Below are 24148 nucleotides of genomic sequence, written 5' to 3'. Positions count from 1 at the left end.
CCAACATACTTGTACTCCTCCCGCCTCGGCCTGCATTTGTCCAACTTACATTCTTCTACGTCTAGCACTCATCCAGCTCTCATCCATTTAAGTCCAGCTCTCATCCAGATCCTGATTTCATCCATCTACTTCCAGCACTTATCCAGCTCTCATCCATTTAAGTCCAGCTCTCATCCAGATCCTGATTTCATCCATCTTCCAGCACTCATCAAGCTCTCATCCATCTACGTCCAGCTCTCATCCATCCACGTCCAGCCATCTAGCACTCAGCCAGCCTCTTCCATTCACGTCTAGCACTCATCCAGCTTTCTTCCGACTGGCGGACCGCAGACCACACGCCACGCAACGACCTTTGTGCGCCCCTCATTACAGCCCTTAAGGACTTCTTCACACTCAATCAATCACTTTTCCCGCTCAGTTAATTCTCTATTAAGTGCTCCATCCCTCTCAGCTAACACTTCCCGCAGAGACTAGCCTCATCCAGCCATCATCGACTCTCCTTCGTCTTCTTTATTCTTTGGGGCCTCAACTATGATCATGTTCCCTATCCCCATCTTCAAAAATCTCTACAATAATCGAAAAAAACGACCTGACCCTACACTCCCCCAACTTAAGCGTCTGATACCAATTATGACATCCCCTTTCACTCAATTCCTTGGGCTCTCCTTATTCTTATTAACACTCTTTAACGCCCAATCAATGTCGAAAAAAACACACAATCAACGACTATCTCCTGGACTCACAACCGGATATATGTACTATCACAGAAACCTGGTTGAAACCCACAGACCTAGCTCTTATACATCAACTACCACTCCACCTCTATGATATCTATTCAATACCTAGACCTAAAAAAAGAGGAGGGGGACTCTGCTTAGCTGCAAAAAAAGAGCTGAGACTATCCCTACAGATCTCGATACATACCTCCCGTCTGGAAGTTGCCCTCTTTAGCTCAAAACAGCTCCAAATTTGTCTAATCTACGCTCCGCCCGGCATCCTAGATTCGGATCCATCTCCACTCATTGAGCTCATTGCCAAACACATCAAAAATGACACCCCAGCAGTCATCTTGGGAGACTTTAACCTTCACACTGATGCGATCCCTCTATCCTCCAACTGCGAAATGCTACTATCCTTCTTCAAGGCTATGGGATTCTCACAAATCATTAAAAGTCCCACACACAAAGTGGGGCACACACTGGACCTTATATTCATAAATTCCAGCCTTACACTATCTTCCCCACCTCTTTGCTCCCCTATCCCATGGTCAGACCATCTAATGATCACAGCAGATTTCTGTATCAATGATAACCCTGTGTCACCAATCACCAAAACCACAATTCATTACAGGAACTCTTGCTCCATGATAGACCTTACCTCCCATCTTTCATCGGAACTCACTAACCTCGACCTTTCCGACGCAGAAACAGCCATCTCTACATGGCAGAGCATCACAAACAAGGTGGCAGAAAAACTATGCCCCTTAAAAACTAAAGAGCTCGACCCATCCTGTAAAAACAAAAAAACATGGTTCACTCAAGAACTAAAAAACATCAAACTAGAACTGAGAAAAAAAGAACACGCATGGCGAAAGAGACCATCTAACATTACTCTAAATGAGTACAAAACCCTCATGCACAGCTACAGAAACAACATCCTTCGCACAAAGAGAGATTATTATGCACACAAAATTCACAATTTTGCCTTCGATGCGAAAGCACTGTTCTCATATGTATCAGAGCTCACAAAACCCACTTCACCAATTATCCCTGACAACCAAGCTCAATCCAGATGCTCTGAACTTGCACAATTCTTCGAAAACAAAATCTGCAAGCTAATAGCACCTCTGGCTACGTGTAATACAGAACCGCCCCCTCTCTACTCCCCCCCCCCTTCAGCCAGAAAGCAAACCTAGAATCCTTCGAACTCACTTCCTCACTCGAAATTGAATCGATTCTCAAAAAGATGAAACCTTCCACTCATCCGATAGACGCCATTCCATCTAAATTACTACTCACCATCCCAAACATCATTGCGAAGCCCTTAGCAGAGATCATCAACCGCTCACTAACACAAGGACTTGTACCAGACACGCTGAAACTAGCCACTCTCAAACCTCTCCTCAAGAAACCCAACCTAAACCCTGCAGACCCAGCCAATTTCCGCTCCATTGCTAACCTACCATTTGTCGCCAAACTCATGGAGAGAATAGTTAACAAACAGTTGTCGGAATTCCTAGAAGACCACAAGATTCTCACAACAGCCCAATTCGGATTTCGCAAATACCTCAGCACAGAATCCCTCTTAATCTCATTGACGGACAGAGTCCTCTCTGGCTTGGAGAAAAAGACCCCCTACCTCCTGGCACTTCTTGATATATCTGCAGCTTTCGACACTGTAAAGCATTCTATCCTCATCAACCGGCTCTCAGACATAGGCATCTCAGGATCAGCCCTTGAATGGTAGGGATGTGAATCGTTTTTCAACGATTAAAATTATCTTCTGATAATTTTAATATCGTCTTAAATTGTTAAAGAACAAAATACAATAGAAATTCTAACGATTTATCGTTAAAAATCGTTAAATCGTGTTAGTGCGCATTAACTCCCGTTAGTGCGCACTAACAGAAAATGATACAAATTGACACTTTCCAGGTCAGTAAAGGTCAGTTAGGAATAAATATGTATTCCTATTGGCTGGCTGTGCTCTTATCTATTGATGTTACCAAGGTTCCCACTGAGGTGATGGTTGGGGGGATGGGAAATGGAAATAGTTGGAAGCTTGACAAAAAAAGTAATGTGATGATCATCACTCATGTGACTAGAACTTGTTTGTTTATTATTTTTGTTAGCAGGCATGTGAAATGCTAGTGCATGTTGAATTTGCCAATCACTGTGCATTTTAGAAAGGTGGTCCTGGCTGGAACTATTATACACAGTTCAAATATATGTGGTAATTGATTGTTGGTAAGTGTATTTTTTAAGTAGCCACACTGGCCACCAGTATGTTTACTTTTCCTCCTACTTAACTCACTAGCTCAGCTTTATAAGAAGGGCTTCTCTGCTTGTGTGTTGCTTTTGTTTGGTGTGAAACATCAGATCTTTATTCAATCTACTACATCTATTATATTAACCTACTCAATTTTTTTTTAAATTATTTATTATATCACTGAATTAATAATTAATTATTACTAGGTGGTGGTGAATGTCTGACTAGGCTACTAGCCTAGTGTCACTGGCGAGGCTAGTGGCATTTTAGCAGAATTGTAATTTATTTTTATTAGTACTGCAGCATTAATATATTCAAGCCTAGGTAGGCAGGCAGTGCACCACTCCAGCAGGCACATCATTGCTTCCTGTGCATTGCATTATATAATATATATAATATTAGCAATCAATCAGTGTACTGTATTAGCTGCAGCTGGTGATTGATTAATACTGAAATATCAGTCTAACTACTAAACTAGTGTGTCGTCTTATAGTGCCAGTGTGTTGGCGCTGGACTTGCACGTGAGCCTTAAATTAATAAATCAATTGTTTGTGTTAGTAGTGCTAGTACGGGGCTATTATGGGGTAGCCTAGTGTCATTGGCTAGTGGCTGGCTACTAGCCATGCCAGTGAGCCACTAGTCAGATTACTAGTCACACAGTGACCTGTCACTTGACTATACCCTTCCTATGCTCTGTCCAGGCAGACTCAGGTCCAGCGCTTACTTTGTTGGCGCTGGACTTGAGTCTGCCAGATTACTGGTCACAATTTATAAATCTCTCAGTATCATCAGGGGTAGTGGCTGGCTAGTGGCTGGCTACTAGCCATGCCAGTGAGCCACTAGTCAGATTACTAGTCACACAGTGACCTGTCACTTGACTATACCCTTCCTATGCTCTGTCCAGGCAGACTCAGGTCCAGCGCTTACTTTGTTGGCGCTGGACTTGAGTCTGCCAGATTACTGGTCACAATTTATAAATCTCTCAGTATCATCAGGGGTAGTGGCTGGCTAGTGGCTGGCTACTAGCCATGCCAGTGAGCCACTAGTCAGATTATTAGTCACACAGTGACCTGTCACTTGACTATACCCTTCCTATGCTCTGTCCAGGCAGACTCAGGTCCAGCGCTTACTTTGTTGGCGCTGGACTTGAGTCTGCCAGATTACTGGTCACAATTTATAAATCTCTCAGTATCATCAGGGGTAGTGGCTGGCTAGTGGCTGGCTACTAGCCATGCCAGTGAGCCACTAGTCAGATTACTAGTCACACAGTGACCTGTCACTGACTGACGAAGTCACTCACTAACTATCTAACCCTTCTTTATATCTTATCTATTAGGTGCTGCTATCAGTACACTGCTGTGCCATCTTACTTGTTGGTACTGGACTGGACTTGCAGCCATAAAGTTTTAAAATGTTTGCTGGTAAGAAGAAGAGTGCTCCTGGAAAGAAAATTCCAGTCACTAGAAAAAACTGCGATTTGATAATGATACCCCTTCTACTGCAGCTAATGTAAAAGAGCAAGGTAACTTGCAGGACAAGGAAGAAGCAAAATCAGGAAAGGTGAAAGTGAAACCTGTGCAGCAGCAGCAAAGTTTATTGATAGATGAAGTGCTACAGAAAGTGTTGAATAAAGAATCAGAGGACTCTGAGGAGGAGGATGACAATGATGATATTCAGGATGAGGAGAAGAACACCACCAATGACAATGGTAGTAGTAATGATGAATCAGGTGATGGTAGTCCGATTGCCAAAAAAACCACTGTCAGTGCCAGTATCCTCTCTATTCCTAAACCAGTTGAAAATTGGCAGGTTACTACAACAACAACTTCTGCTACTTCTACTCCTAGTACTACTACTACTATGATGACAACAATGACAAGAAATGTCCAGCCTAGAGTAAGGGACAGTAGAAAAACATATAAGGTTTGGAATCATTTTAATGTTACGGATGATTGGAGATGTGCTCAATGTATCCATTGTAAAAGGATGGTGAGCCGTGGAAGAACTATTGGACATCTTACTACCACCAACATGAAATATCACCTTGAAAGAGAACATAGAGTACTGTTGCTTGCAGAAGAAGCTGCAGGGAAGCCACAGAAGGAAATTACTTCAGAAGATTGTGTGTATGTGAAGCAAAAGCAGTCTTCTCCTTCTCCTCTTCCACGGCAGCAGCGGCAAGCTACTGTTGAGCAGATGGGGTGGTGTCCTTCTTCAATTTCACAGACTAGGAAGCAAGTAGTATCCAAAGTGGTGACATGACAAATTGCTGTAATGATTGCTGTGGATGATCAGCCACTGCAGATTGTAGAGAATGATGGATTTAAGCAGCTGATGCATCTTGTAGCCCCTAACTACAAAATTCCTTCAAGAACTACATTTACCCGTCAGGTGATTCCTTCCCTGTACTCACAATGTCGTGCTGAAATGCAGATTGTGATGGCAAGGGCAAAGGGAAGGAGCATACATCTCACCACTGATCTTTGGACTAGTAAGAATGCAACACATGCATATTTGTCTCTAACAGCACATTGGTGGCAGCTGGATGAGGCATTAACTGACAGCACAAGAAGCAGTGGCAGTAGCACCAGCAGCTCCAAAAGCTTTCTCCAGGATACCGGTGGGCTTTACTGCATGCTCAAGTGGTAGACAATAGACATACTTCTGAAAATATCTTACAGACAATTCAGGGGATGATGGAAGGATGGAAAAGGCTACTTAGAAGCAGAGATATGGAATGTTTAAATGGATATATCATTACTGACAATGCTGCCAATATGAGTAAGGCTCTGGAGGATGGTGGATAGGGATGTGAATCGTTTTAGGACGATTAAAATTATCGTCCGATAATTTTAATATCGTCTTAAACCGTTATGGAACACAATACAATAGAGATTCTAACGATTTATTGTTATAAATCGTTAGAATCGTGAGCCGGCACACTAAAACCCCCTAAAACCCACCCCCGACCCTTTAAATTAAATCCCCCACCCTCCCGAACCCCCCCCAAATGAGTTAAATAACCTGCGGGTCCAGCAGCGGTCCGGAACGGCAGCGGTCCGGAACGGGCTCCTGCTCCTCAATCTTGTTGTCTTCAGCCGGCGCCATTTTCCAAAATGGCGGCGAAAAATGGCGGCGGCCATAGACGAACACGATTGGACGGCAGGAGGTCCTTCCAGACCCCCGCTGGACTTTTGGCAAGTCTCGTGGGGGTCAGGAGGCCCCCCACAAGCTGGCCAAAAGTTCCTGGAGGTCCAGCGGGGGTCAGGGAGCGATTTCCCGCCGCGAATCGTTTTCGTACGGAAAATGGCGCCGGCAGGAGATCGACTGCAGGAGGTCGTTCAGCGAGGCGCCGGAACCCTCGCTGAACGACCTCCTGCAGTCAATCTCCTGCCGGCGCCATTTTCCGTACGGAAAATGGCGCCGGCAGGAGATCGACTGCAGGAGGTCGTTCAGCGAGGCGCCGGAACCCTCGCTGAACGACCTCCTGCAGTCGATCTCCTGCCGGCGCCATTTTCCATACGGAAAATGGCGCCGGCCATACGCGTATGGCCGGCGCCATTTTCCGTACGAAAACGATTCGCGGCGGGAAATCGCTTCCTGACCCCCGCTGGACCTCCAGGAACTTTTGGCCAGCTTGTGGGGGGCCTCCTGACCCCCACGAGACTTGCCAAAAGTCCAGCGGGGGGCCGGAAGGACCTCCTGCCGTCCAATCGTGTTCGTCTATGGCCGCCGCCATTTTTCGCCGCCATTTTGGAAAATGGCGCCGGCTGAAGACAACAAGATTGAGGAGCAGGAGCCCGTTCCGGACCGCTGCCGTTCCGGACCGCCGCTGGACCCGCAGGTTATTTAAGTCATTTGGGGGGGGTTCGGGAGGGTGGGGGATTTAATTTAAAGGGTCGGGGGTGGGTTTTAGGGGGTTTTAATGTGCCGGTTTTGCGATTTTTCGATTTTTCGATTTTTCACGATTTTTCACGATTTTTCACGATATTTTACCCCCCCAAACGGCAACAATACGATTCCCCTCCCCCTCCCAGCCGAAATCGATCGTTAAGACGATCGAGGACACGATTCACATCCCTAATGGTGGAGTCAAAGGCATCCGATGCTTTGCACATACACTGCACCTGGTAGTGAGGGATGCGTTGGGGCTAGGTGCCAAGGAAGTGCAAGGTACTAGTCGTCAAGCCCTGAAGCGGTTGATTGAAAAGTGCCGCAAAATAACTGGGCATTTCAATCGCAGTGTGAAAAGTGGGAGGGAACTCAGAGAAAAACAAAAAGCAGTTAGGGCACCATTGCATAACCTTGTTCAGGATGTGCCTACCAGATGGAATTCCACCTATCTTATGTTGGAGAGGTTGTCTGAACAACAAACACCTCTGCATGATTTGGCAATGGAATCTGAAATTGGATTGGAAAATCCACTTGGATGTCAGGACTGGACAAACATTGCACAGATGGTGTATGTCCTCAAGCCTTTCAAAGAATATACTGATGAACTGAGTGCAGCTATAGCCACGTTAGGTGATATCATTCCTGTAATATATGATCTGGAGCAGGTATTACAGGAATTTCTGCATCAGACAGATTTGTCGAAGGAAGTGTTGCAGCTTGTGAGATACTTAAAAGAGCAAGTACAGAAAAGGTTGAAACCTCTAATGGAAAAGGATTGCTATATGTTAGCTACTATGTGTGACCCACGTGTGAAAGGCAATTTTGCTCTCAAGTGCAATACTCTTGCATCCTGGACAAATAAGTTGATTCAAATGGTTGAAAAGATTTCAACTCCTCCCACTCCATCCTGCTCAGCTGCTTCCAGTTCCACCAGCTGCTTCCCTCTCATGATGACAACCCATTCTCCTCCCAAATTTCATCAAACTGGTGCTATTTCAAAAGCAAGAGCAAGACTTGGCAGATTTGAGACTGGTGGTGCTGCTAACCAGCAGCAATACCTGCAAGAGAAGGTTGCAGAAATTCATGTGAAGAATTTTCTCTCTGAGCCAGTTCAGAGCATGGAGTCAGATCCCCTGAGATATTGGGCAGAAAAAGCTTCAATGTGGCCTTATCTTACCATAGTAGCACAACACTTTCTTTCCTGCCCACCCACCAGTGTGCAAAGTGAAAGAGTATTTTCATTGACAGGGAACATTGAGAGTCCACACCATGCACGTTTGAATCCAGACTTAGTAGAGGAATTGGTTTGCATCAAAATGAACCTTCCGCTGCTTGATAATGTGAAAATTCGCTGTGACTGGGAGGAGGAGTGAGTCTCTTGTCTAGGATGGGGATGCAAGGTCGTTTGGGGACGCAGCAGGATGGAGCATTCAGCAGCAGCACTGCCTCATGATAGAACTGCCCCTGCCTCTTCACCTCAGGTGTCTGCTGTGCTATTATCATAATATCATCTATCTTGTCAGCTTGATGATAAGGACTTTGTATGTGCAAGAAAGCAACCTAAGTTTGTGTCTATCAACTGTGTGTGCTTATTTAGCAGCTGTTAGAAAACAGGCAGTTAAAGTACTTTTGAGTTTTGACCATAGTCTCTCTAAGCAGTTAATGTATCATACTGTGATAGGGGCATGGTTTATTTTTCAGGCTGAGACAGTTTATAGCTCAGCTTACCAAACCGGTCCTGGGGATTCCACAGCCAGTTGGATTTTTAGAATATCCACAAAGAATATGCATGAGATACATTTGCATATCATGGGGACTCAGTATATGAAAATTTACATCATGCATAAAATCCGGCTGAGTGGTTATTTGGGAAACCCTGGTTTATAGGGACCAATTTGTCTCACTCTCTAGAAATAAAGCCTGACCAGCTAAGTTAGTGCCTAAATCAAAACCATGTCCACTATGTGTCATGAGTTACTTAACCTCCCTGTAGTCAGTAAAAGCTTTCTCTGGCCAAGATTTAAATATTTCTTCCTGCTGAGCAGATACATGTTAAGTTGAATTTTCAAGTTGCATTAATAAAAAACAGCATTTACGTGTTTAAATTGCATATACTTGTTTATACTAGTACAACATGAGTAAATCTACACGTGTGAAAAAAAGGGATGGTCCAGGTGTTCCCAAGTGGAGGACAACATTTATGTATGTCAGTCGCTATTTTATAAGAGATTTACTGTATGTGTGTAGATTTGGCAGCTTAATATATTTACTCTCGCTCTTTATCTGGAGTAAGTGATTGTATAAGTCTTAACAGTGAAATACTGACTAGGTCGGTGTCTGGGAGAAATGGGGGAAGCTGAGGCTGATCTTGATGAGTTGCAGATGGACTGGAAACTGAAAGACTAATTGATAACACTGGTAATTTCATTGCTGTGTGCATGTTAGAAAATCTCTTGACAAGCACCCATAAATCCTAATTTATAATAATTTTAATAATTGAGTCCACTAATATTTCTCAAATTAACAACATTTTATTAACTACAAAACCATAACGAAAATAAATAATACTGTTATAAAAATATAACTTTAAAATGACAAAATAATAAAATAAAAAAACAATTTTGCTTCCTTCGGGGTCCAGCGGTGAACTTGGCCTGCGCGATCGGCGCTGAAGCCCGTGGGGGTAAGGCCTCTTGTTCCGCTCACCCCGATCGGGCTCCCTCGCCGATCGCCGGCCCTTCTATCCAGCAGCCCTCCAGCAGCTCACCTTCCTGCAAGGCCGCGAACATCCGCTCTCTTCGGCCTCGACCTGGGCCACGAGCCCTTGCCTCCTGCAGGCCCCGACCCGAGCGAACATCCGGACCCGGAGACCTCGTGCCCTGCAGGCCTCGACCCGAGCCGCGAGCCCACGCCCCAGAACCGCCAGCACAAAACAAGAAACGCCCACGAAAACGTCGCGGCGGTGACGTCAGAGGCGCGACCGACCGGCGGGGTATTTAAACTGCCGCTCTCCTCTACTTACTCCTTTTGCTTCCTTCGGGGTCCAGCGGTGAACTTGGCCTGCGCGATCGGCGCTGAAGCCCGTCGGGGTAAGGCCTCTTGTTCCGCTCACCCCGATCGGGCTCCCTCGCCGATCGCCGGCCCTTCTATCCAGCAGCCCTCCAGCAGCTCACCTTCCTGCAAGGCCGCGAACATCCGCTCTCTTCGGCCTCGACCTGGGCCACGAGCCCTTGCCTCCTGCAGGCCCCGACCCGAGCGAACATCCAGACCCGGAGACCTCGTGCCCTGCAGGCCTCGACCCGAGCCGCGAGCCCACGCCCCAGAACCGCCAGCACAAAACAAGAAACGCCCACGAAAACGTCGCGGCGGTGACGTCAGAGGCGCGACCGACCGGCGGGGTATTTAAACCGCCACCCTCCCTGGCGTCGCGCGCCGGGCGTCGCGCGCACGAAGGAGCGCGACAAAGGGGCCTGCCCCTTTGTTTCGCCCCTTTGATTCGCCCCTCGCTCTCCCCGAGCAGTACCCCACCAGCACCGTACTAGTGCTCACCCTATGCCCACCCTGCACTCTACCTGCTAGCGCTCATCCTGCAACAACTTCCAGCGCTCACCAAACAACTTTCCAGTGCTCACCAAACAACAATCCAGCGCTCACCAAACAATCCAGCGCTCACCAAACAACAATCCAGCGCTCACCAAACAATCCAGCGCTCACCAAACATTCCAGCGCTCACCAAACAACAATCCAGCGCTCACCAAACAACAATCCAGCGCTCACCAAACATTCCAGCGCTCACCAAACATTCCAGCGCTCACCAAACAACAATCCAGCGCTCACCAAACATTCCAGCGCTCACCAAACAATCCAGCGCTCACCAAACAACAATCCAGCGCTCACCAAACAATCCAGCGCTCACCTTGCAAACAACCATCCAGCGCTCACCCTACAAACAACCATCCAGCGCTCACCTTGCAAACAACCATCCAGCGCTCACCCTGCAAACAACCATCCAGCGCTCATCCTGCAAACAACCATCCAGCGCTCACCAAACAACCATCCAGCGCTCACCCTACAAACAACCATTCTGCACTCATCCTACAAACAACCATCCTGCGCTCTTCCTGAACTCTTCCAGCAAGCAGCTAACCAGCGTTCATCCAGAGCCCTAACCTCCCAATTAATTTATCCTCTCATCCTAGCCTCCCCCCCATTGGCCCCCCATTTTACCTCAGCGACATCTTACCTCAGCAACAGCCAGTTAACCATCCATTATGTCTCCAGCTCTTCCAATACCAACGTTGCAACACCGCCTCCTACCTAAAAGACCATCCACCAGACAAGCCATTCACAACAACTTAAAATCACTCACCCCTATTCTGATTGCACCAATCACCCAGCTTTTAGGCCTCACCCTCTTCTCACTCTCACTCTTCAATGCACAATCCCTAACAAAAAAATCCCTTATTTTCAACGATTATCTCACCGACGCCAAGCCTGATATTTGCGCTGTAACCGAAACATGGCTTAAGCCCACAGATACAGCTTTAATAAACCAACTCCCTACGCTGACCTACGACTTCTTCTCACTCCCGAGACTGAAAAAAAGAGGAGGTGGAATCCTTCTAGCTACTAAAAAAAGTCTTAATTTCACCCAACACCCATTCACTTCTAACACAAAACTGGAAGTCGGTTTCTTCACATCACAACATCTTCAAATCCTTCTTGTCTACGCCCCCCCAGGGCTCCTAGAAGCAGACATCTCCCCAATCCTCGAAATCACCACCACACTCATCGACCTGGATTCTCCAACAATCATCTTAGGAGATTTCAATCTGCACATAGACAATCCTTCACCATCTAATAGCTGCGTAACCCTCCTCACAGCCCTGTCAGCAATGGGATTCCAACAATTAGTCAACGAACCCACTCACAAAGCGGGTCACACACTGGACTTGATCTTCAGCAACAAAGGCATTACGACTACATCAAATTTGAAGATCCAAAAAGTACCATGGTCGGACCACACGCTTATCTCTACCTCTTTCACTTTGAAAGAAACCACCACTCCTAATATCCCTTCACCCTCATTCCAATACAGGAGGCGATGCTCCCCAGATGATCTCAACAACTTGCTAGAGTCACAGCTCCCTCTATTAGATCTCACCGACCCGAACACTGCCATTCGCTCCTGGAATAATATAACAGAAAATATAGCAAACAAGCTCTGCCCTTCAACTATAAAAAAATCTCACACCAATGCCTCCAACAGACAACCTTGGTTCACCAATGAACTCAGAAAACTAAAACAAAGCTTAAGAAAGAAAGAAGCGACTTGGCGTAAAACTCCTTGTGACTTCACCATTTCATCATACAAATCCACGCTATACCAATACAAAGCCCTCACTTCAAAATCAAAAAAAGATTACTTTGCATCTAAGATTCACAACTTGGTCTTTGATTCTAAAGCCCTCTTCGCTTATGTATCCAGCCTCACTCAAACTATACCACGAGAAATCCCCAGCGACTTGGCACAATCCAAAGCTGAAGAACTCGCCCAGTTTTTCCAAAATAAAATCAACAATCTTTTAACTCAACTGCCTTCCAATACAGCTGATGCCCTCCCGACATATAATCACCCGACTTTCATAAACTCCAGCCTAAACACTTTTGAGCCCATCTCTTCCACTGAGATACAAACCATCCTGAGAAGAATGAAACCTTCGTCTCATCCTGCTGACCACATCCCCACCAAACTACTCCTATCTATTCCTGACTCAATAGCCACATCATTAACAAACATCATCAACTGCTCTCTAGCCCAAGGATCCTTCCCAGATGATCTCAAAATGGCCTCAATCTCACCACTCCTAAAGAAACCCAACCTTGACCCGAAGGACCCCAACAACTTCCGACCTATTGCTAACCTCCCATTCATCGCCAAGATCATGGAAAAACTAGTCAACTCTCAACTGTCAAACTACATCGAAGACAATAATCTCTTCTTCGCCCCACAACACGGATTCCGAAAAAACCGAGGCACAGAATCTCTCCTTATCTCTTTGACAGACCATCTCCTACTGGGCCTCGACAAAGGAAACTCATTCCTTTTGATCTTGCTAGACCTATCCGCAGCGTTCGACACGGTCAACCACGCTATCCTCCTAAACCAGTTGTCATCCATAGGAATCAGAGGCACCGTCCTTTCCTGGTTTAAAAACTTTCTCAACAATAGAGGTTACAAAGTCAAACTCCAAAACAAGGAATCCTCAAGATTTGACTCTACCATAGGAGTCCCACAAGGTTCTTCATTATCTCCGACTCTATTCAATATTTACCTTCTTCCTCTATGCCAACTTCTCACCGACCTCAATCTAAAGTTTTTTCTATACGCAGACGATATCCAAATCATCATCCCCATCAAAGACACATACTCTAATACTCTTGACTACTGGGAATCATGCCACCAAAAAATCAAACAACTACTCAACAGTCTACACCTCATCTTAAATTCCTCCAAGACTGAGATCCTTCTTATCTCGCCTGAAAACAACACCAACAACAGTACTCTTCCCACCAATCTCCCTACCACACAAACTAGAGACCTAGGAGTGATAATAGATAACCGGCTAAACTTCAAGGCACACATCAACAAAACAACCAAAGACTGTTTCTATAAACTCCAGGTCCTGAAAAGGATAAGACCTCTTTTCCACGCTCAAGACTTCAGAACGATCATCCAAGCAGTCATATTTTCGAAACTGGACTACTGCAACTCCCTATTGCTAGGTCTACCTTCATCATACTCCAAACCACTACAGATGGTTCAAAATTCAGCTGCCCGTATTCTGACAGGCGCAAGGAAAAGAGACCACATTTCACCCATCCTGAAAGAGCTTCATTGGTTACCCGTATACTTCCGACATCTTACCTCAGCAACAGCCAGTTAACCATCCATTATGTCTCCAGCTCTTCCAATACCAACGTTGCAACACCGCCTCCTACCTAAAAGACCATCCACCAGACAAGCCATTCACAACAACTTAAAATCACTCACCCCTATTCTGATTGCACCAATCACCCAGCTTTTAGGCCTCACCCTCTTCTCACTCTCACTCTTCAATGCACAATCCCTAACAAAAAAATCCCTTATTTTCAACGATTATCTCACCGACGCCAAGCCTGATATTTGCGCTGTAACCGAAACATGGCTTAAGCCCACTATACATCAACTCACCACTCTCGATCTCCAATTCCCTATCCAAGTACATAATTCCACTAGACCTACCAGAGATGCATATAGAGGTTCCCTCCTGGTTCCCCCAGCGAAAACGACCAAACACATTACCGTAAGAGATCGTGCCACCTCCACAGCTGGCCCTCTACTGTGGAATTCCATTCCTACAGACCTCAGACAGGAGCCTTGCCTCCCAAATTTTAGGAAAAAACTTAAGACTTGGTTATTCAAGCAAGCCTTTCCGGACACAACTCAATGACACAATCCAATAACTCCTAAATCACCTTGCCGTTTGTTTATAACATTTATTTATTTTGTATACTACATTTAAATTGTATATTGTTTAACCATTTTCTATCCTCTTTTCTATTTTTCCTACTCCAAGTTTGGCCACCTTGTTAAATGTAACTGTACCTTCTGTCACCACAGTTCTAGTTCTTTGTTCTTAAGTTCTATGTATTTTATTGCACCCCCATTCTATGTAAACCAGCAAGATATGTTTTCATGATTGCCGGTATATAAAAACTCTAAATAAATAAATAAATAAATAAAATTCAATTATGTGTTAACTCAGGGCTAACTTTCATACTCATTAGTCATAGTACTCAAGGATGTGGAGAGGAGGATGGCAACCCGGGAGGAGGATCCTGCTCTGGAGCAGAGGGCACTGGCATCTCCTCCTCACGAGGCATCTCATGAGGAGGAGATACCTGTGCCCTCAGCTCCTGAATGGCCTCCTCCACGGCTGACAGCCTCCTCTCCACATCCTTGGAATGTGCCCTGAGGCTGTTTACTCCCTGCAGGATCTCCTTCAGCATGCCAAACTGCGCATGTACAGTGCATCTGCATACGCAGCTTGGAGGAGATCCTGCAGGGAGTAAAACAGCTGTGGTGCTGCTGGTGCTGGTGCTGGTGCTGCTGGGCCCGGCTGTGGCTGCCTCCATCCTTTCTTCAGCACTGGCAGTGGCACTGGTGGCTGTGGCTGCCTCTTCTTGCCCTGTAAAGAAATGTAAAAAAATTCTACATAAGATATAAAACAGGGGTGGGCAGTTCTGGTCCTCGAGGGCCACAAACCAGTCTGGTTTTCAGGATATCCCTAATGAAAATGCATGAGAGAGATTTGCATGCACTCTGCCTCAGTTGTATGCAAATTAATGTCATGAATATTCATTAGGATATCCTAAAACCTCGACAGGTTTGTGGCCCTCGAGGACTGGAATTGCACACCCCTGATATAGAACAATACATATCAGCCTAATAAATGAAGCTTGACCGACGTGCCGCAAATGCGCAGTTGAGAGCAGCTCTACTGCTCATGTGCGGGCGAACACGTCGGTCAGCAGAGCGTACCCGAAAAAAAAATGGCGCTGGGAGGAGCGGCAGCGGTGAGGAGCAGCAGCGGTGGAGGCGTGCACGAGGGAGGGGACCCCCCCCCCCGAAGATCTTCCGTCTGGGAGGAGCAGAAGCAGCAGCGAGGAGGAGGAGTAGCGGTGGCGACGCATGCGAGGGAAGGGAGCCCCCAGGAGATCTTCCGTCTGCGCCATCCGAGGGAAGGGGTTGAGAGAGGGGGAGTGACTGGGGGAGGGAGGAGAGAGGGAGTGAGGAGAAAGTGAGGAGAGGAGGGAGGGGGGAATGGAGTGACTGAGGGGAGTGACTGAGGGGAGGGGGAGGGAGGAGAGAGTGGGGGGAGGGGGAGAGAAGTGACTGAGGGGAGGAGGGAGGTGAGAGTGAGGGGAGGGGAGGGGAGAAGAGAGTGAGGAGAGAGTGAGGGGAGGGGGGAGGGAGGTGAGAGCGAGTGGGAGGGAGAATAGAGGGGGAGTAAAGAGGGAGTGGGAGGGAGAATGGATAGGGGAGGTGGGAGGGAGAATGAGTGGGAAGGAAATGGACCAAAAAATTTGTTTTATTGTAGCCCGTTATTACTGGCTTAAAGGCTAGTATGTGAAATAAATAAGCAAATATTGTACGCACCAGCAAGTTTATAATATTAAAATACATTCAACCCCTTAGTTTACTAAATTACAGGGTTTTAGAAAAATGAGTTTATATTCTACAACATCAGAGAGGGAGAGTGGAGGGATATCATTCTAGATAATTAGAGATAATATTATATAAATATATAACATAACATACATCTATCCCACCCTATATAACTGACTGATCACAAACAATAATTTTGCTTTTCAGCCTCAGACAGATACTAGACAAACTACTACTACTAGTACTACGTACGTACTGGCCCTGTGGCCCAAAATACAAGCCATTAAGCCCGTAAAAATGTGCTACATTAAAAAAAAAGTTTTTCAGTTCATTTTTGAACATGGCACTCTTCTACAGTTCTTCTTCCTTACTCATCCTCTTTCTCCCACTGCCTCCCTCCCCTCTCACTGACTAATACCCCCTTCTCTCAGTCTCACATTCCTCCCCCATTCACATTTGCAGCATGTTGGTCAATGGTCAGGGCTCAATTATCTAATAATATAATACCTGGCCCACCAGTGACGGTTCCCTCCGTCCTCCTCTGCTGACAGCTACTGGGCCCAGGAAGCCCCACCTCGTCCCTGCCACTGTGAGGTTCTGTACGAAGACACAGATCAAATTTCAGAGAACATCAGTTAAAATTAAAAAAGAAGGAATCTGAACTGACACAAACATTATTAAACACAAATTCCATTACAATTAATTGAATATTATTTGTGTACTTGTGTAGTATTCTCAAAACAACCTACCAGGCAAAGGACACGCTAAAGTCCTGCGGATCTCCTCAAGCCAATCACCCTCGTGAAGTCTCAGATGCCGACCTGAGAATTAGAGGTTGAAAGGAAATAGAATAACATTAATTGATTAATAAATTAATTACAAACACAACATGCCCTACTAGGTTATTTTTTTATGCAATATATAAAATTCAGTAGTAAAAAAATACTTAGCTATCTTTCAATGTGGCATTCAAAATTCCCAAATACAAATCCCACCATTTCAAAATGATAAATAAATATAAAAATAATATACCACTAACATTATCTCTCACCTTTCTTCTTGAGATCTTCGATCTCACGCAGGTAAGAGGCTCTCCGGCAGAACTCCTCCTGGAGAGCCACCCAGGCAACAGACTCCCTTTGAAGGTTAGGCCTGCTGCCTGAGGGGGTGTAGAGATTCTCCTCATCCAGGAGGAGTAGCCGGGCTAGGAGGTCCACATCTGCCTGTGTGAACCGGGGCTTCCTGGACCTAGTATCACGATCTGCCTTTGAGGAGGACGGTTGGGCTGACTCCCTATCACGATCCATCTACAATGAGAAAATAAAAATGAAGATGAAAAAAAGTAAGTTCAGAAGCTCAGAATGCAAAGGGCTGAAGTATCCCAACCTTCACATCACTCCCCCCCACTGCTGGTATATGGGAGAGAGAAGGTGAAGGGGAGGAGTGGGGGAGGTGAAGGGGCAAGCAGCCCAACTCCCTGGTCTCTGAAGGACAGATCTCTTCAGAAAATCAGAGCTGAATGCAGGGGCTGTCTCCCCCTTCACATCCCTCCCCCCCCCCCCCCCCCCCCACTGCTGGTATATGGGAGAGAGAAGGAGAAGGGGAGGAGTGGGGGAGGTGAAGAGGCAAGCAGCCCCACTCCCTGGTCTCTGAAGGACAGATCTCTTCAGAAAATTTATTTATTTATTTATTTAAGGATTTATATACCGGAAGTTCCTGTATAATATACATATCACCCCGGTTTACAGGGAACAGTAACTATCGCTTCAATTAGCGGTTTACAATGAACATAATTAATCCAAGTAACAGAATAGAATATAATATTGCTAAACAGTTAATAAATAACATGCGGGTTAATAAGTAAATAACATGGTTATATGTTTGTCAACATGATTATATGTTTAAGAACAGTTCAATATTGATCTCTTCAGGAAGATATATGCTGGGGGAAAAACGGATAATATGAAAATGTCTTTCTTCCTGCTCTTAGCTCTAAGGGAATGCTTGATTGAACAACCAAGTCTTAAGTTTCTTTTTAAATGTCGCGTGGCATGGTTCAAGGCGAAGGTCTGGAGGAAGCGAGTTCCAGAGTGAAGGGCCCGCTGTGGATAGAACGCGTTTCCTCAGAGAGGATTTCGCCGGTTGTGTGATTAGTCTGTTCTGATATGCGCTTCAGGTCAGTTTCATGGATGTATGTAGCTGAATTTGAAACGTTAACTTGAGCGGAGTGATATTATATAAGGCCTTATGTATTTATTTATTTATTTATTTATTAACTTTTATTTACCGACATTCGTGGAGCACATCATGCCGGTTTACAAGGAACTCAGGCGGGAAATACAATGAAACAATATAACAATATAACAATAACACATTAATAACAGAACCAAAAATCAGAATACAAAGAGAACCAAAGGAGCAATGATAACGGGGGGAGGAAGGGGGAGGGAGCGGTGGGGGAGGATAGGCAGGGGGCAGGGTATGGGGAGGGAGGGAGGGTAGGGGTAGGGGGCATGGGAAAGGGGGGATGGGGAGCGGGAGGGGAAAAAGGCATAGCTAGATGAAGTATAAACAACAGAAATAAATATAAAAATAAATAAAAGAGGGAGACTATGTACAGTTGAAGAATGTACAGGTACTATTAACTTAGGTAGTCCTACGGAAGTGTTGGAAACCGGCTACATTAATTAGGCGACAGTATTCACTAGGATATAGTTTATTTAAGGGGAAACTGGAGGTGCAAAAGAGAGAGAGGTGTACTCGGGGAGATGATAACGGCCAGGAGGCCCAAGGATCTAGGGATGGCTGGGGGGGGGAGAGGGGGTGGGGATGGGTCGGGCGAAGGGGGGGTAGGGGTAAGTGACAAGGGCAGGGGGGGGCTGGGAGGTGTGGGAGCGGGTAGAGAAAAGTCGGGCGAGTGGATCTGGGGGAGAAATTAAGTTTGGTTAGAGTCGGGGTAGGCCTGTCGGAAAAGCCATGTCTTGACTCCTTTCTTGAACATGTGGAGGGATGTCTCTTGGCGTAGGAAGGTGGGGAGGGAGTTCCAGAGGGTGGGGCCGGCGACGGAGAAAGCTCTTCCTCTGGTATAAGTTGAATGTGCTGATTTGAGGGACGGGGTGTAGAGAGTGCCTGTCTGGGATTTTCTTGTAGGGCGGTCAGAAGTGCGGAAACATGGCATTTCATCGAGCCAGATGTGATTGTATTTATGTAGGGAGTTGTGAAGGATAGTGAGAGTTTTGTATTGTGAGCGGAAGGAAATGGGCAGCCAATGTAGGTCTTTTAGTATGGGGGTGATGTGGTCCCTTTTACGCGTACCGGTTATGATTCTCGCCATGGAATTTTGAAGAATCTGAAGGGGTTTGATGGTGGTGGCAGGGAATCCTAGTAGCAGGGAGTTACAATAATCTAGTTTCGTGAGCATAGTGGTCTGTATGAATGTGCGGAAATCGTGTGTGTGGAGGAGGGGTTTGAGTTTTTTTAGGATGTTTAGCTTATAGAAACCTCCCTTTAGGAGAGCTTTGATGTGGGGTTTAAAATTTAGGTGCTGATCTATGAAGACTCCTAGGTCTCTTACAGACTGGGGCTGAGAGAGGGCTGTGGTTGTATTCTGGGGAGTGTTTCGTCGCGTGGGGAGGGTGAAACGTTCAGGCTGGTTAGAGATAACGATTAATTCTGTTTTTGAAGTATTAAGAGCTAGGTGGAGCTCAGATAGCAAGGCGCTTGTGGTGGTAAGGCAGGATTCCCAGCGTTGCAATGGTTCGCTTATGGACCCTTGAAACGGGATGAGGATCTGCACGTCATCTGCATATAGGAAGAATTTAAGGCCTAGGTCGGAGAGGAGGTGGCATAGGGGTAGGAGATAAATATTAAAGAGGGTGGAGGATAGGAATGAGCCTTGGGGGACACCTTGCGTGATAGGTATGCGTGAGGATTCATGCTTGTCGATTTTTACTACGTATTCTCTGTGTGTTAGGTAGGAAGAGAGCCATGTATCAACATTAAGGACTTGAATTGGATCCTATATTTAATTGGAAGCCAGTGGAGATGATGAAGGATTGGGGTGATATGGTCTCTTTTTTTGGCATTAGAGAGAATTCTTGCCGAGGCATTCAGGACCATCTGAAGTGGTTTTGTGGTGCATGCTAGTAGGCCTAGAAGGAGAGAGTTACAGTAGTCCAGTTTTGGGAGTATGATGGCTTGTAGCACCATGCGGAAGTCTCTGTATAGAAGGAGTGGTTTTAGTTTCTTTAAGGTTTGTAGTTTGAAGAAACATTCTTCAATAAATAAAATCAGAGCTGAATGCAGGGGCTGTCTCCCCCTTCACATCCCCCCCCCCCCCTCACACACATTCGCTGTGCTCAAGTTTGCAGTTCCTGTGTTAAACTAAACTTTTTTTTCACTAGAGTAGCATAAAATAAAATGAAGTACTTTGTGTATTAAACTAAGGAAACTTTACATAAAATGAAATTAAGTACTTCTCTATTTATATTTAATATGCTACTTTAGTGAAACATAACATTTAATAAAGAAACTTGCAACCTGAGCTTCAAAACATTAACATACTTTAAGAAAAACTAAACAAAAAAGTTTATTATTAATTTATTATACTTACAGTGGTTAAATTTACAGAGCACTGTCTGTTACACAGTGGGTAGGGAAGGGTACTACTCTACTATGTGACTGGCACTTTCCTGCTGCAGCCTGCTGGCACTTTCTCTTCTCTTGTGGCTGGCTAATGGCTACTGAAGAGATATGTCTAATGGCTACTGAAGAGATATGTCCTTCAGAGACCAGGGAGTGGGGCTTCTTGCCCCTTCACCTCCCCCACTCCTCCCCTTCTCCTTCTCTCTCCCATATACCAGCAGTGTGGGGGGGGGGGGGGGGGAGGGATGTGAAGGGGGAGACAGCCCCTGCATTCAGCTCTGATTTTCTCTGGTATCAAAATGGCGACGGGGAACAGCACTGAGCATGTGCGAGTTAGTGCGCACTAACGGGAGTTAGTGCGCACTAATCGGAAAAAACGATTTTTAGGCTAAAAAATCGTGCCAAACACGATTTTCTTCTCCTGCCAGCCGATTTCGATCGTTAAGACGATAGGGCACACGATTCACATCTCTATTGAATGGTTCAGATCATTCCTTAACAATAGGACATAGAAGGTCAGAATAAGCAACAAGGAATCACACCCGGTCAAGTCCACTCTTGGAGTCCCACAAGGATCCTCCCTCTCCCCAACCCTGTTTAACATTTATCTTCTCCCACTATGTCATCTGCTCTCAAGTCTAAAGATCAAATACTTCATATACGTCGACGACGTCCAAATCCTGTTGCCTATCACTGAATCTATCTCCAACACCATCAATTTCTGGAACAACTGTCTACAGTCTATAAATTCCTTCCTCACTAGCCTTAACTTAGTTCTCAATACTGCAAAAACGGAACTTATGCTGATCACCCTGGATGACAACTGTCAGGCTGCCAACAATCTAATCACACCGCTAATGATCTCCTCCACTCACGTAAGAGACCTTGGCGTTACTATCGACAATAGGCTGAATCTCAAAATATTTGTCACAAACACTACGAAAGAATGTTTTCACAAGCTACACATATTGAAAAAGCTAAGACCTCTCCTCCACTTTCAGGACTTTAGAACAGTCCTCCAAAGTATTCTATTTTCAAAAACTGACTATTGCAACTCTCTGCTAATTGGCCTCCCAGCTATCACCACCAAACCATTACAAATGCTGCAGAACTCGGCTGCCAGGATCCTAACCAACTCTAGTAGAGAACACATCACACCTATTCTAAAGAACCTACACTGGCTCCCTATTAAATTTAGAATTATATTCAAAGTACTAACCATAACCCACAAGACCATTCATTCCCAAACTTCGCTAAATCTAAGTGACCCACTTCGTCCCCACGCATCATCGAGACCAATCAGATCCAGCTACTTAGCCACCTTATATGCACCTCCAGCCAAGTCATTGCTCAAGAATCGTGCATTCTCGACCGCCAGCCCCTCTCACTGGAATGCCCTTCCCACAGACCTTCGGCTAGAAACTTGTAGTCGGACGTTCACAAAAGCCTTCACTTAAAGGTCTCTCCCTCAGGGTCAGATTCACGATGATGCAAGATGTCCGACGCCGTAACCATTTAATCTTATAATTTAATCTCATTATTTCCCCGCAAGCTGTATGTTATAATGCATTCATGCTTTTCAAGTCTGCTGTAAATCCAAGTTTGTTGAATGTTTATATTTATTTATATTTTGTATATTTATACTTATATTTATAATAATTTTATTTTATTTTAAGTCGTTCGCTGCTTTATCTATAAGTTCATACGAAGTTAGCCCTGTTATCTGTACCCTCTTGTTTGATGTAATTTCCAACTTTGGTTCTATGTAAACCGACGTGATATGTACTAGTACAGGAACATCGGTATATAAAAGCCTTAAATAAATAAATAAATAAATAATAATTCCCAACATTCTGTTTGCTTTTTTGACTGCCGCAGCACACTGAACAAACACAAGAAAAAACTAAAAACATTCAACCTTGCTTTTCCAGAACCCTCATTTTAGCTAACACATGCTCTCCATTTTTCACAACATATCCCTCTTCATTTCTCTTCACGATTATGATTTGGTTTATTAAGTTCTCTTTCATTTTTCACTTTTTATCTAACTCATGTTACCTTGAAGAAACTCTCAGACACCCTCAGATACCCTTTAATCTTTTTCTGCCTAATGGATCCAGTTCAATACAATTGGATCAACCGTTTATTGTGACTTTCATTACTATGTAATGCTAATTGTTTCCTGGTCAAGTTACTTTATGACTATGTTACACAGAGTTTTTTCTTATACGTTAATGGTTCCATGTACCGCCTGTTGTGGAGCGCTAGGAGAGCGATCCCACTCCTGGGTGATGTGTGTCCTTGGGCCACTGCTCGACCCCAGAGGGCTCTGAAGAGGTGCCACGGGAGGCGTGGCATGCCCAAGCATGGGCTGGACGGGAGCAGGGCTGGAGTGACATGGAAGACAGGCCCTCCTCCGGACCTGCACGCTTCGGAAGACCCAACAACGCAATGTTGGTCTTGTGAACAGTCCTCCGACCGTTCCTAGCCCTTTCGGACCTGCCGCAGGGTACGGCACGAAGCGGCAGGCCGGATGGAGGCCAGGGCAGTAAAGACTGGAACATGGATTCAGACGAGACTCAGGAATGACGTAGACTCAGGCTTAGACGTGGACTCAGGCATAGACGTGGAGGATCCTTAGACGTGAACTCAGGCAAAGACATGGACTCAGGAATGAGGTGTAGGATGCATAGATGTGGACAGGCACAGGTGTGGACTCAGGACTGGATGCACAGAGGTGGAATCAGGAACGAGGGCTGAAGGAAGACATGGGCACCGTCCCTCAGGGCGCCCTACTCAGACCAACCGCAGGACTGAGTCGCGGACCACCCTGCCTCATGCGCACCCTACTCAGCCCTGGAAGGCTGGTCGCGGACCACGCAGAGAGCGGGAGAGCACAGGAAAGAGGAAGCAGGTTCGCTGCACTCCTGGCAGAACAAGGCAAGGATACGCTGCACTCCTGGCAGCACAAGGCAGGTTAAAGCATCAGGATCAGGAACAAGGATAAAGACAGACCTCAGGGCTGGAACTAGGACATCTGGAACAGCAGGAACATCAGGACTGGAACACAGATACTGGAACAGGAGACACACCTCAGGGCTGGAACATGGACATCTGGAACAGCAGGAACATCAGGACTGGATCGAGAGACAGACCTTGGGACTGGAACGGCAGGCAGACATCAGGACTGGACGAGGAGCTCCGACAGGTAACAAGAAACATAGGACCTTGCAGAAGTGCTGGAACACGGATGACTTCCTGGAGCGAAGGATCTCAGGAGTGACCAACTCCTTGCGAAGGCAAAGGCAGACTGAAAGCTGAGCCCTTTACTAGGGCTGAGGTAGACAACGCCCAGGGAGGGGTCAGCAGGGGGCCACACCTGGCTGGCCCTAGAAGAGGAGCAGAGAGGCG

The sequence above is a fragment of the Rhinatrema bivittatum genome, chromosome 1 (genome assembly GCF_901001135.1).
Source record: "Rhinatrema bivittatum chromosome 1, aRhiBiv1.1, whole genome shotgun sequence".
Lineage (NCBI taxonomy): Eukaryota > Metazoa > Chordata > Amphibia > Gymnophiona > Rhinatrematidae > Rhinatrema > Rhinatrema bivittatum.
Note: the sequence above shows the minus strand (reverse complement) of the source record.